Source organism: Poecile atricapillus, chromosome Z, assembly GCF_030490865.1.
Source record: "Poecile atricapillus isolate bPoeAtr1 chromosome Z, bPoeAtr1.hap1, whole genome shotgun sequence".
Classification (NCBI taxonomy): Eukaryota; Metazoa; Chordata; class Aves; order Passeriformes; family Paridae; genus Poecile; species Poecile atricapillus.
Window position 1 is genome coordinate 5206067 of NC_081289.1, and position 10967 is coordinate 5217033.

Genomic DNA, 10967 nt, shown 5'->3' on the forward strand with positions numbered 1-10967 from the left:
AAATTCAAATCAGACAGGGTAGGATTTTAACAATAATAACTTTAAACCATCAGAATTTCTTCATAAGAAAACTGTTTTTTTTCCCTCCTTTTGAAGACTTTGAAATCAGACATCACTATCTCTCTGAAAGACATCTAACAGACAGAAGTCAGGCTTAACACAGGAATTACTGTGCATCATTTTGTGCTATAGAATCATAGAGCCATTTAAGTTGGAAAAGACTGTTAAGATCATTGAGTGCAACCATTTACCCAGCACTACCAAATCCATCACTAAATGATGTCCCCAGGTGCCACACCTAGAGATCCCTTAAACAGCTCTGGGGATGGTGACTCCACCACCTCCCTGAACAGCCTGTTCCAGTGCTTGACAACCCTTTCCATGAAGAAATTTTTCCTAATATCCAACATAAACCTCCCCTTGTGCAAGTTGAGTCCATTTCCTCTTGCCCTGTTCTTGGTTACCTGGGAAAAGAGATTGATCCTGTCTCCAGCCCCCTGTCAGGGAGCTGCAGAGGGCAATAAGGACATCCCTGAGCCTCTTTTTCTCCAGGGTGAACACCCCCAGCTCACTCAGCTGCTCCTCATAGGACTCGTGCTCCAGACCCTTCACAGAACCTTTATGCAGGAGGTCAGAGGAGGCAATGGGTTTTTTGAGCCATAAAGTGGAATTTCACTGTGGTGGTGCCAAAAGCTTGATGAAACATATTAAACCCTTATGTTTAAGGCAATGGATCTGACACAGGAGTGAAATCTAATTTCAGCCAAAAAAATGATTTAACATATCTAAGTCATGGACCCAGTGTTTGGCTCTGATCCCAACTACCTCTGCCAGTGAGGAAACCTTGAGCCTTGAACCTGATGTTCCCTCACCCAGCCCTGGCTGGGATGGTGCCTCTTCTGTACATTCAGCATGGCTGCTGCAATGACTGGCTGTTAAATTGTGGTTTTCCCATGCAATTGGATACTACAAAGAGAGCCTCATGCAGCATTCAGTGACAAGCTGCTAATAGCTGCTGATTCTCCCTTCCACAGAAACATACATTAAAGAGGAGAAGATATTATCAGACTCGTGCTGAGATTTAGAAGGCCTCCGTGTGGGTGTGACGAGAGAAATTGAAGGAAGAATAGGAAGGGTGATAAAGAACAGACACAATCTCTTGAAAATTATGGTCATTGAAAGGAAAAAAAAAAAATATTCCTGGATCAATCTTGGGACCACAAACTCTCCATCTGAACTTTGTCTCCTTTTTGCCACTGGAAAAAATTCTCCTGATGGGAGATGCCTTCTGATATTACTTGTTTGAGTCCAGACCTGGTCCTTAGCTTACTGGAAATCTATATTTCCCACAGATTGCTTGCTTTATGCTTTTTATAAAGCACAGCTTTTTTCAAAAGGCTCAGCTTCCCCTGATGTCCATGGGACATTTAGCATTTGACAATAATGTGAGTAAAATTGGACCAATGCTGAGAAAAATCTCTCTCCCATATGCCATAATGAAACCCCCCCGTGTGTTTATGTGCTTTTTAAAGCATGTTAAGTGATTATGATGTGGCAGACACTTTTAATATATAAATCTCTAGAAAATGACAGAACATTTCTGAAGCCTTCTGAGTGGGTAGGAATCCTGAACCAACTGTTATTTCATATTTAATCCCATTCCCTTTCTCTCCAGAAACCAGGCAATCCTGATTAGGCTCTACTTTTTAATAAAATAACACAAATTCAAATAACAAATGCAAGTACAGTGGTGTTCTCCATATAAAATTTACATTAGAGCTTTTCTGAGAAAAGCTTTAATGCTGTGCTTGAAGTAATTTTATTTTTACAGAGTGATGCTCGTTAAAAGTTGTAAATCCCTTTTTGTGTTGCTGAGGATGTGTCTAGCTCCCAGTTAAATGGAAATGTATAATCCTTCTCACTCATTTGATTTTCTTAAATCGTGGCACTCTCTCTGGGCTCAGTCCTGGAAGGTGCTGGATACTCCCCAGTCAGGAAGACAGAACCAAAATCAGACCTTCCTCCTTGTCTGGGTGGTATTTCACTTTCCTGAAGAAAAGCCATTCCTTCTCTCTTCCTGCCCATTTTCTACATCCTTGATAAAGGACCAGAGAAATGGGTCAGAGCCATTTCCTGTTCTCCCACCTCCATCCACCCCCAGAGCAGCAGAGTTGAAGCCATGGGAGAAGCTGAGGGTGGAGTGCATGGTGCATTTTCTGGGGGTGAGAAGAAGACCATGAAGCAGATTGAGACTTGGAGGATCACAGTCTCTTTCACAGCTTCTTCTTCTCCAGGCCAGTGGGTGGGGTGTGCCTAAAATGAGCCTGAAACCCAGGATTTCAGAGACATTCTATCAGCTATCGCTGTAGGACTTTGATGCCTAGCTACTTCAAAACCCAAAAACCATTCCTGAAACTTGGTTGCATCTGGAACCTGCCATTATTTGTCCCCTCAAATTTTTACTGCAGAAATAGAGAAACAATTAAACCAGAGCAAAGACACAAGGGGAATGTGACTCATGTTTTATTTTCCAAGCTGCTGGAAATGCTGAAGGCCTCCTGCTGTCACATAGAGCCTCACAGAGGTTTTGCCTGTCCTGAGCATTCCCAGGCTGCTGCTGAGGGTTTGGGGAGCAGGAAACACTTTGCCATTATCCACAGCTGGAGCCATGACCTGTAAAAGAATTGTCTCCATGCTTCTAAAAGGATCAACTTCTTTCTGAGTTGAGTTTCATCAGAAGTAAAGACAGGGCAATGTGGTTTTTATCCTGTGAATTTAAGGTTAATGTGAAAGAAACAAGAAGTCTGATTAGCCCCTTATGTGAATTCCAGAAAAAAAAAAACAGCTCCTTTAAAACATGCCATTCTTGCTCAATGGAACCAAGCAACTTTGTTTTCTTCCTCAGGTCTTTTGTTAAAGGTAAATTAATTCAAGGTTACCACTTCCCTTCAGCATCCCCCACTTCACTGGAATTAGTCTTAATTTACTTTAATGAAACCTACAATATTAATCTTAATTAAAAGCCTTGGAGACAAACCAGTGTACACTCATGACACAGACACCTTGGACTTTTGTTGGAACCTCTTTTGTATGTCATTTGGGATTCAGGAATTTGTCTTTCAGTAAATGATAGCTCTGAGATTTTTCAGCCCTGTTGATCACTTAAGTAGTCAACGACTTCAGAGAATTTTCCTGATAGACTCTGACTTACATTTAGCTTGCTCCTTAAATCAGCATTTGTTGCCAGAGGGAGGAAAACCACCCTGAGTCAATTGACTCAAATAACCAACTTATTTTGCACACACCTTTTACCTCAACATGTAAAAATGAACCATTAACTAAAACTTCAACAAAACTGGCCATTGAGTTGCATCAAGAACAAAACTGTCCACGGAATTTTATGCAGAAATGCTGAGAGGGTTGGAATTTCTCAGCCTGGAGAAGAGAAAGCTCTGGGGTGACCTTATTGCAGCTTTTCAGTACCTGAAGAGGGTTTGCAAGAAAGATGGAGTGGAACTGTTTACAAGGGTATGTGGTGATAGGACAAGGGGAGATGGATCTGAACTGAAATAGAGAAAGGATAGGGCAATAATAATAAGAAATTCTTCACCATGAGGGTGCAGCTGGACCTGGTTGCCTGAAAAGATGTGAAACCCAAGTGGAAAGTTGGTTTGCATTCATTTTGATGACATGAAACATCACAGTTTTCCATGATATTTGTAGAACACAAAACCAGTTATGAGGCTTTTTGCTTTACCTTATATACATATATATATATCTTTATTTATATTTATGACATTATATATCATATGTATTCTTATATACATATATATATCTGTACATGTATGTATGTATATATATATATATTGTGTATATATGTATCCATTTCACAAGATGTGTAAAGAGGTTTACATGTGACTGGTGCAAATGTTATTTGTACTGCTGAATGACCCTCTATTTTTTTTTTATTTTTCAAATGAAAACCACACTGTTGTCCATCCCACCTTTCATCTCACCCATCTTCAGCGAGTTAAAAAATACAATAGGCTGCTCTCCCCTGCTCTATTAAACTAAAGGGTGTTTAAATGGGCCTTTCAACACCTCTCCCTCTACAGTGAGCACTCACACAGGCTTGAATATCAAACTCCAGATGTTTGGGATCTTGGCAGCCATGCCCTGATCCTGAACCTTTGCCATCAGCTGAAGCAAATGGCTGTTACTGAGAGCGTTGTTGACCTAAACATTTTCTGACAGCAGCTTCAACCTGCCCCCATGATTGACACTTCCCAGAAAGCTGATGTGTCTGATGGGCTGTATCAGTTTCAGCTCTTTAGGTTTCAGTTTCAGTAGCTGCTAAAATGAGTTCAGTTCTCACCCTGCATAATTTGGTAACTGCTGCATCAGCTTTATCTTGCTTTGCATTTAATTTATTAGGAGAAGAGATGTGTTTCACACGCACAGATTGATTGTTATTTCACCAGGTGATGTGTTTCAATCAGAAGGTGATATATGTCATTTACTGCATTACACAGTTGCAGGTGTTGAAAAAAGGTTCAAAGGGATACGTACTTGATTTTGTAATACATTCTAATGCATTTTGACGCATTTTTCATTTATTAATATATTCAGTCATTCCTTCTATTCTGTGTGTTTGTCAGGTGGGTTTTTCTATATTGGGTTATTTGGGTTGTTTTTTGGTTTTTTTACTTAAATGTGTGATATATGGGTGTTTGTTTTTACTTAAACTGTGCTTAAAACTTTCATCCCAACTTCACTCTGTTTTATATTTATATATCAGAATATATCAGAAACATTTACACTTGTAAATTATTACCATATATCAGCCTCCACATACAAAGCAAATTTAGTCAATTTGTAGAGATATGGACTAAATATTGCAAGATGCTTATAACTTTGGGACTCGGATTTTGGTGGGATTTTAGGACATTGCTAACAGTGATTCACAGCCTTCTTCACATGCACTTTTATTCTTGTCATTTATGAGTTTCTAAATTTTTTTTTTATGTGGATATAAGTAGAAAAAAAAGTGTTCTAAGTTTAATTTTTATTTATAGAACTCCATATAACCTGACAAGGAGCCCACAGTCCTGAGATGCACTTTTAGGAAATGTCTTGATTTCTTCATATGCTGCATCAAGATTTTCTGAATTTTCAAGCTGACAACATTTCTACCACTCCCAAACACATGCTGTTGGACAAAAGCATTTTTTTTTTCCTTGTGAAAAATGGGCCAAGATCCTCAAAATGTATCAGTAGGCTGTTGGCAGTAGGTGATGGACAAGTTCTTTCTCTGAGGAAAGATGAAACATGAGACAAAACAACAGCATCACATCACATGTTGCAGCTGAAGGTTCAAATGAGGCAACTTCAGTTCTGTCCTTTGTCATTTTGGAGTGGATACTCTGAGACTGAGACATTTTACTTGAAACACGAAGCTTTTCAGCCTAACTATGCTTCGGCACTTTAACTTTACAAAACACTTCACAGAAAATATTTAGCCCTTAAAAGAACTTGCTTAAAAACTAAGAATGCCAGTGTTCCACACAGTCATTAAAGACTACATTAGATTCTCAAGAGAAGAAGAGATTCAGTGGAGAAATAAGAACAAAGTTTCTTCTCACCTTTGTGTGCTTCAATTCCAAACTCCAAACCTTTAAATAAGTGCTGCAATTCAGAATATTCTCTAATGCTTTTGCTGGGAATGATTTTGCTAGCACATTCAGGGCACTTAAACTCTGTTTCTCCTCAGAACTGCTCTCTGGAGGAGGTTTTCTCACCCCAGTCAGTATAAAGAGAGCCACAGTATACAAATCTCCTAACTTAGGTATCTACACTGTAAATATCCTCTCAGGGACTGTTGCTGCAGGATGTAGTGTTAAAACCGGTTCTGATGCTTCTAAGAATTACTAAAATGTTGTCACAGGCACGCAGCTATGTATCATTTTTCTGTCACTGAGCACCTTTACAGCATTACAAATATTCTAAGTGCTCAAACAATGTGCAAAGTAAATCCATTTTAAACCAAGCCAGTTAAAGTATAAACAGTAAAATGTTTGTCTTGTTTTTGCCTTTTCATATTTTCCCCAACAGAGAAAATAATAATTTGTGAGGCTGTAAAATGCTGGAACAATAAGGGCAATTTTATAAAATATTTTAACGGTTTGAAGAATGTTCTGCTTTGAGGATGAGGAGTTTATATGCATGTATGCATATATATATGTGTGTGTATGTTTGTATATATATAAATATATGGGAATGGTGCTTTGGTTTCTTTCTCACACACTTTTCTGACTCACAGAACACTTCAGTTCATTGAATTTATTAAGGAAAAAATTGTGTGTTGCTGTTTCTGATCCAGTGATTAGCTGAACTTATCTCTTGAGGACTGTGGGAGAGAATAAATTCTTAGGCTTTGTTTTTGCAATGCCATCTCTGGACGTAGATCCAAAATATTGATATCAAGGGACCAACCTAAAGCTTATTGAAATCAATAGGAAGACTGACTGCAGTGATAATGGTACTAGCCACAATTTTGGAAATTTCTTAAGCAACAGCTTTATACTGCAGTGGGATTTGAGTAAATGCTAAAGCATTTTGCTGCACTGAGATTTTGTCCTGGAACCAGGGTTTATGTACCTGCATTTATCAAGGGTGGTGTGTCTGTGTGCTTGCAGGTGTGTGTACATGTGCCCAAATGAGCAATCCACATAGAGCTGCTGTGCCTTTATTACCCAGAGCCAAAAATCCATCCGTCACATAAAATAATGGGGAACTGCATCAACTCGCTGGTTTCGCCAGCTGCATCCTCCCCTCCTTTTCAGGGAGATGGTTTTGTTGTTGCATTTGCCAGGCTGTCACTGGCTATTTTTCCAGCGTGGGGAGATCCTGACATCAGCCATCAATGTGTCACATCTAAGTGATGTTGTGTTCAACCCTCACAGATGATTTTCAAGCTCTGTAGTTGTCTGTTCTGCATAAGAACCCGCCGTGCCTTAACCCCAGCCAGCAGCCAAGCCCCGTGCAGCCACTTGAAAGCTCTGCTCAGCAGTAATAAAAACATCTCTGTGGTATCAACCCTGTGCTCAGCACAAATGCAAAATGTAGCCCCATACCAGCCACTGTGGAGAAAATTAACTCTACCCCAGCCAAAACTGGCACAGAACTTTTACATGAGAGTAGGTCTGTAGCAGATTTACCTAATAAGATTTCTTGAATTACAAGAATCAAATTATTTTGCTGCTAAATTACTATTTTTAAAACTTGAATGGTTTGGTTTGGACTCCTAAGTTTCGTAGAGAAAGTGAATAGATCTTATCCCTTGTTAATCCAAATGGAGTATCCAAACATCTCCCCATCCATAAGAATTTATTGGTGTTCAAAGGTTTTTGCCATCCCCTAGTAGAATGTAAGCTATAAAGAAAGGACTTTAAATATGAGGGAGAAATCATATCAGTAGGTTTTGGCAAAGAAAGAATTCTTGTAAATGTTGAATAGCAAAAGGCTGCCAAGGGCTCCAAAAGGTCAGCACATGTCACTCTCAAGCAAAACTAAAACAAAAAATGTTGAGCACCTGGGTTCAAAGATTGCTTTAGATCTTTGTCATGTGAGTTTAGGTTTGTTTGGAACCACAAAGTCCTGGACATTGGTAATAGGGATAATAATGTATGTTACTATGGAGAGTGTTTTGAGGTAGCATTACTCTGAGTTTATTTTGTGCTGCTGTTCTATACTGTATTTGTAAAGGGTGCTTTTGTTGCTGCTCCTTGCTAAATTACTGCAGTACAAGTTTTCTATCTCACTTCACTTCTTCCCCATCTTTCAAAAAATACAAATTCAGTAACAAGCTGAAGGTAACTTGCTGTGTTTGTTTCTTTATCATGTTGCACTAAACAGCTTTTGTTTTATCATTCAAAAAATCCCAAATCCTTACTTGCTGGAACATAATTTTTCTCAGTGGCAATGGCACCACATTAATCCTGAATTATTTTTCTGAAATATTAGCTGTGCAAGAAACTACATTTAAATAAAATAACATTTTCCTGAAAATTATGTGAAACTGTAAGAGCATATAAGTGTATTTTAAAGATGGATAGGAATGATAGACAGGCCCAAATACTTATCTACGCATGTCCAGATGGCACACTTCAGTGATCTGAGCTTGGAGACGGATGAGAGAAACTCGTGATTTTTAATCTTGGGTCTGACACCACTTCCCTCCATGGCCTAAGGCAAACCACTTAACTTCTCCATGCCTCAGTTCACCATTTGCCTCTAACTTGGAGTCTTTAGCAGCAGCTGCTTTCACTTTCTCTGGTAATTAGGCAAGCAGTGTCTTGCTTGAGGCCTGGCATTAAAATCTACCCCTCCTGCTTAAAGAATACTGGAGTCTTTTGATATCTGTCACGCTCATTTTTCCTGGTTCTCACTACTTTTTAAAAGGTTTTTTTTTTGACATCTCTTGCATGTGATAAAGCAATCAATATGTTTAGGTTCCTACAGATGTAATACCTGAGCAACACGTGCTTGCATCTGCCACTCCTCCAGCCCAGGGTGGTTTGAGGAAACACAGGTGAGGACTTCAGGTTCACCCTTAGGATAAACAGGACATCTGCAGTGCTAGCCCCTGGACACTGTAGTGGTATCTTTATAACTCAATAAAACATCCCCAGGAACATTTTTTGCTGCCAAGACCTTTTATATGCCTCACACTTTTACCACACATATTTTTCAGCCCACCAAATTGAGTGATTATTACCAAAACTGCCCATGGGGCTGGATTCCTTTCAAAGAGAGTCCCTCCTACTGCTGGGAAAGTTCAATGACTGGGAGAGGGTTAATTAGCACAGGACCAAACTCATAAAAGGGAGAATTCTGTAGGTTACATGAGGACTGAAAGCCATTTTTAGCCCTGTTTTATTTGCCTGGGTAGGTATGGACATGTTCCAGGGAAGTACCCTGACTGCCAGGTGAGGAATAAGTTCAAGAAATAAATAGTTTTAAATGTTACAGTACATTCCCAACAGTTAACTGAGACACTTGCACTTCTGACAAAAGTAATACCTAAAAGGCCATTTGTTAGCAGTGAATTTTGAAATACACAGGTAATAAATACCATCATCTCCTCTCCAGAAATGCAAAACCATGACCAACTTATCCAAAGTAGCCCAGTCCACCTGTAAGTGGGGACAGGGCTCAGACCTGAGCCTCTCAAGACATGTTGGCTATTCTATGCTGTAGGAAACAGAACTTCCCAAAACCAAACCATGGGTAGGTTTTATTTAGATATTTATATTGTTTGTGAAGTATTTCTACAATATTAACTCAAATTAAAATATTTTGAGGATGAACTAGCCAGTCCCAGGATGACTAGTGACAGGTTATGGTTACTCAAGAAGCTTTTCCCAGACCTAAGTTCCCCAGATGTCCACGCTGCTCCTCTAACTGGGAGACTGGATTTCTTTCTTTTGAGATATAAAAGCATTGCCTCCTGTCTCAGCAGGGCCTTGTTCCATGGCATTACATTTGAGTAGTATCTGTATGGCCACATCAACTTCCATTGGTCATTTCCAACTGAATACAGTATTTCTGGAAGAATTTTTGCTACTGGTCCCCAGGTGCATGCCCTTGCCCTCTGTACTACTGAATTTCATTAAATTGCTATTACTCCAGTTTTCATGCTCACTCCTTGCAGATGCTCTGAACCTCTCTGTGTCATCAGTGAGCTTTATTGATGTACTCACTTTCTACCTCAGGATTGCTAGTGAAAGTATTAATTAGTGTTGGTCTTAAGGATCCTCTCTCTGTCTTCCTTCAGGTTGAAAATTTCCAGTCTCAGGAGTACTTGTTGATAAGTGTTATCTGGGCAACCCCACAGTTCTTCTCCATCTTCACTAGCAGCTTCCTGCTTTATCCTTCAGCTTTAGCTTTTGTATGGTTCATGCTCCTTTGCTGAGGGAATCAGTGTAGCTTGGGATTTTTTAATTAATGAAAAACAATCTGGTTATTCCAGCAAGAACTACCTTTGTCACCCCAAATTTAATTTTACCCTATATAAGTTTTTTCCTGTTTTTCTTTCTTTGTGATTTGTTTCAATTTTTTATACTGCTCAGAAACATACAAGTTTGTAGTGATTTGAATCAATTTTTATTGATTTAGTGATTTTTATTGTTACTTTCTGAAAAAAAATCCCTACATCTTCAACTACCTATGAATTAGTGATTTTGTACTACTGGCTCTGCAACTCCTTATTGTTTTGTAATTCAAACACATCAGGTCACTGTGACTTCTCTTAAACCCTCAGAGTTTTTGTTTCTTCCTTATTTCCATTTCCATATCTTGGTGTGTATTACTCATCCCACCTTTGCTACTGTGTTCTCATTGCTGTTCTTATCAGCCACCTCAGCACTAATAAATAAAGCAAGGCCATGGCACAAGCTCAAAGACTGATGAATAACCATCCCTGCCACTGTTCAGGTACAACTGACCTGTTTTTGAGTCATGCCAAGTTGTACTGACACGATGCCCATGCCCAGCTCAGGGACAGATCCAAGTATGAAATCTGGATCTGGCCTTCCTGCTTTGGGGGTGTGGAAAGTTTAATCCTATCAATGATTAGGAGAAGTCTGATAAGAAGAAGCTGAGGAAGCTGGGGCATTTTAACCTGGAGAGAAAAGGGGGAAAAAAAGCTCAAGAGGGACCTTATTGCTCTCTACAAGTCCCTGAAAGAAGGTTGCAGTGAGGTGGGGGTCGGCCTCTTCTCACAGGTAACAATTGGCAGGACAAGAGGAAATGCCCTCAGGTTGTGCCAGGGTAGGTTTAGATTTGATATTAGGAAAGCTTTGTTCACCACAAGGGTTGTTAAGCAGTGAAAAAGGTTTCCCAGGGAGGTGGTGGAGCCAGCATCCCTGGAGTGATTTAAAGGATGTGTAGAGGCACCTGGGGACATA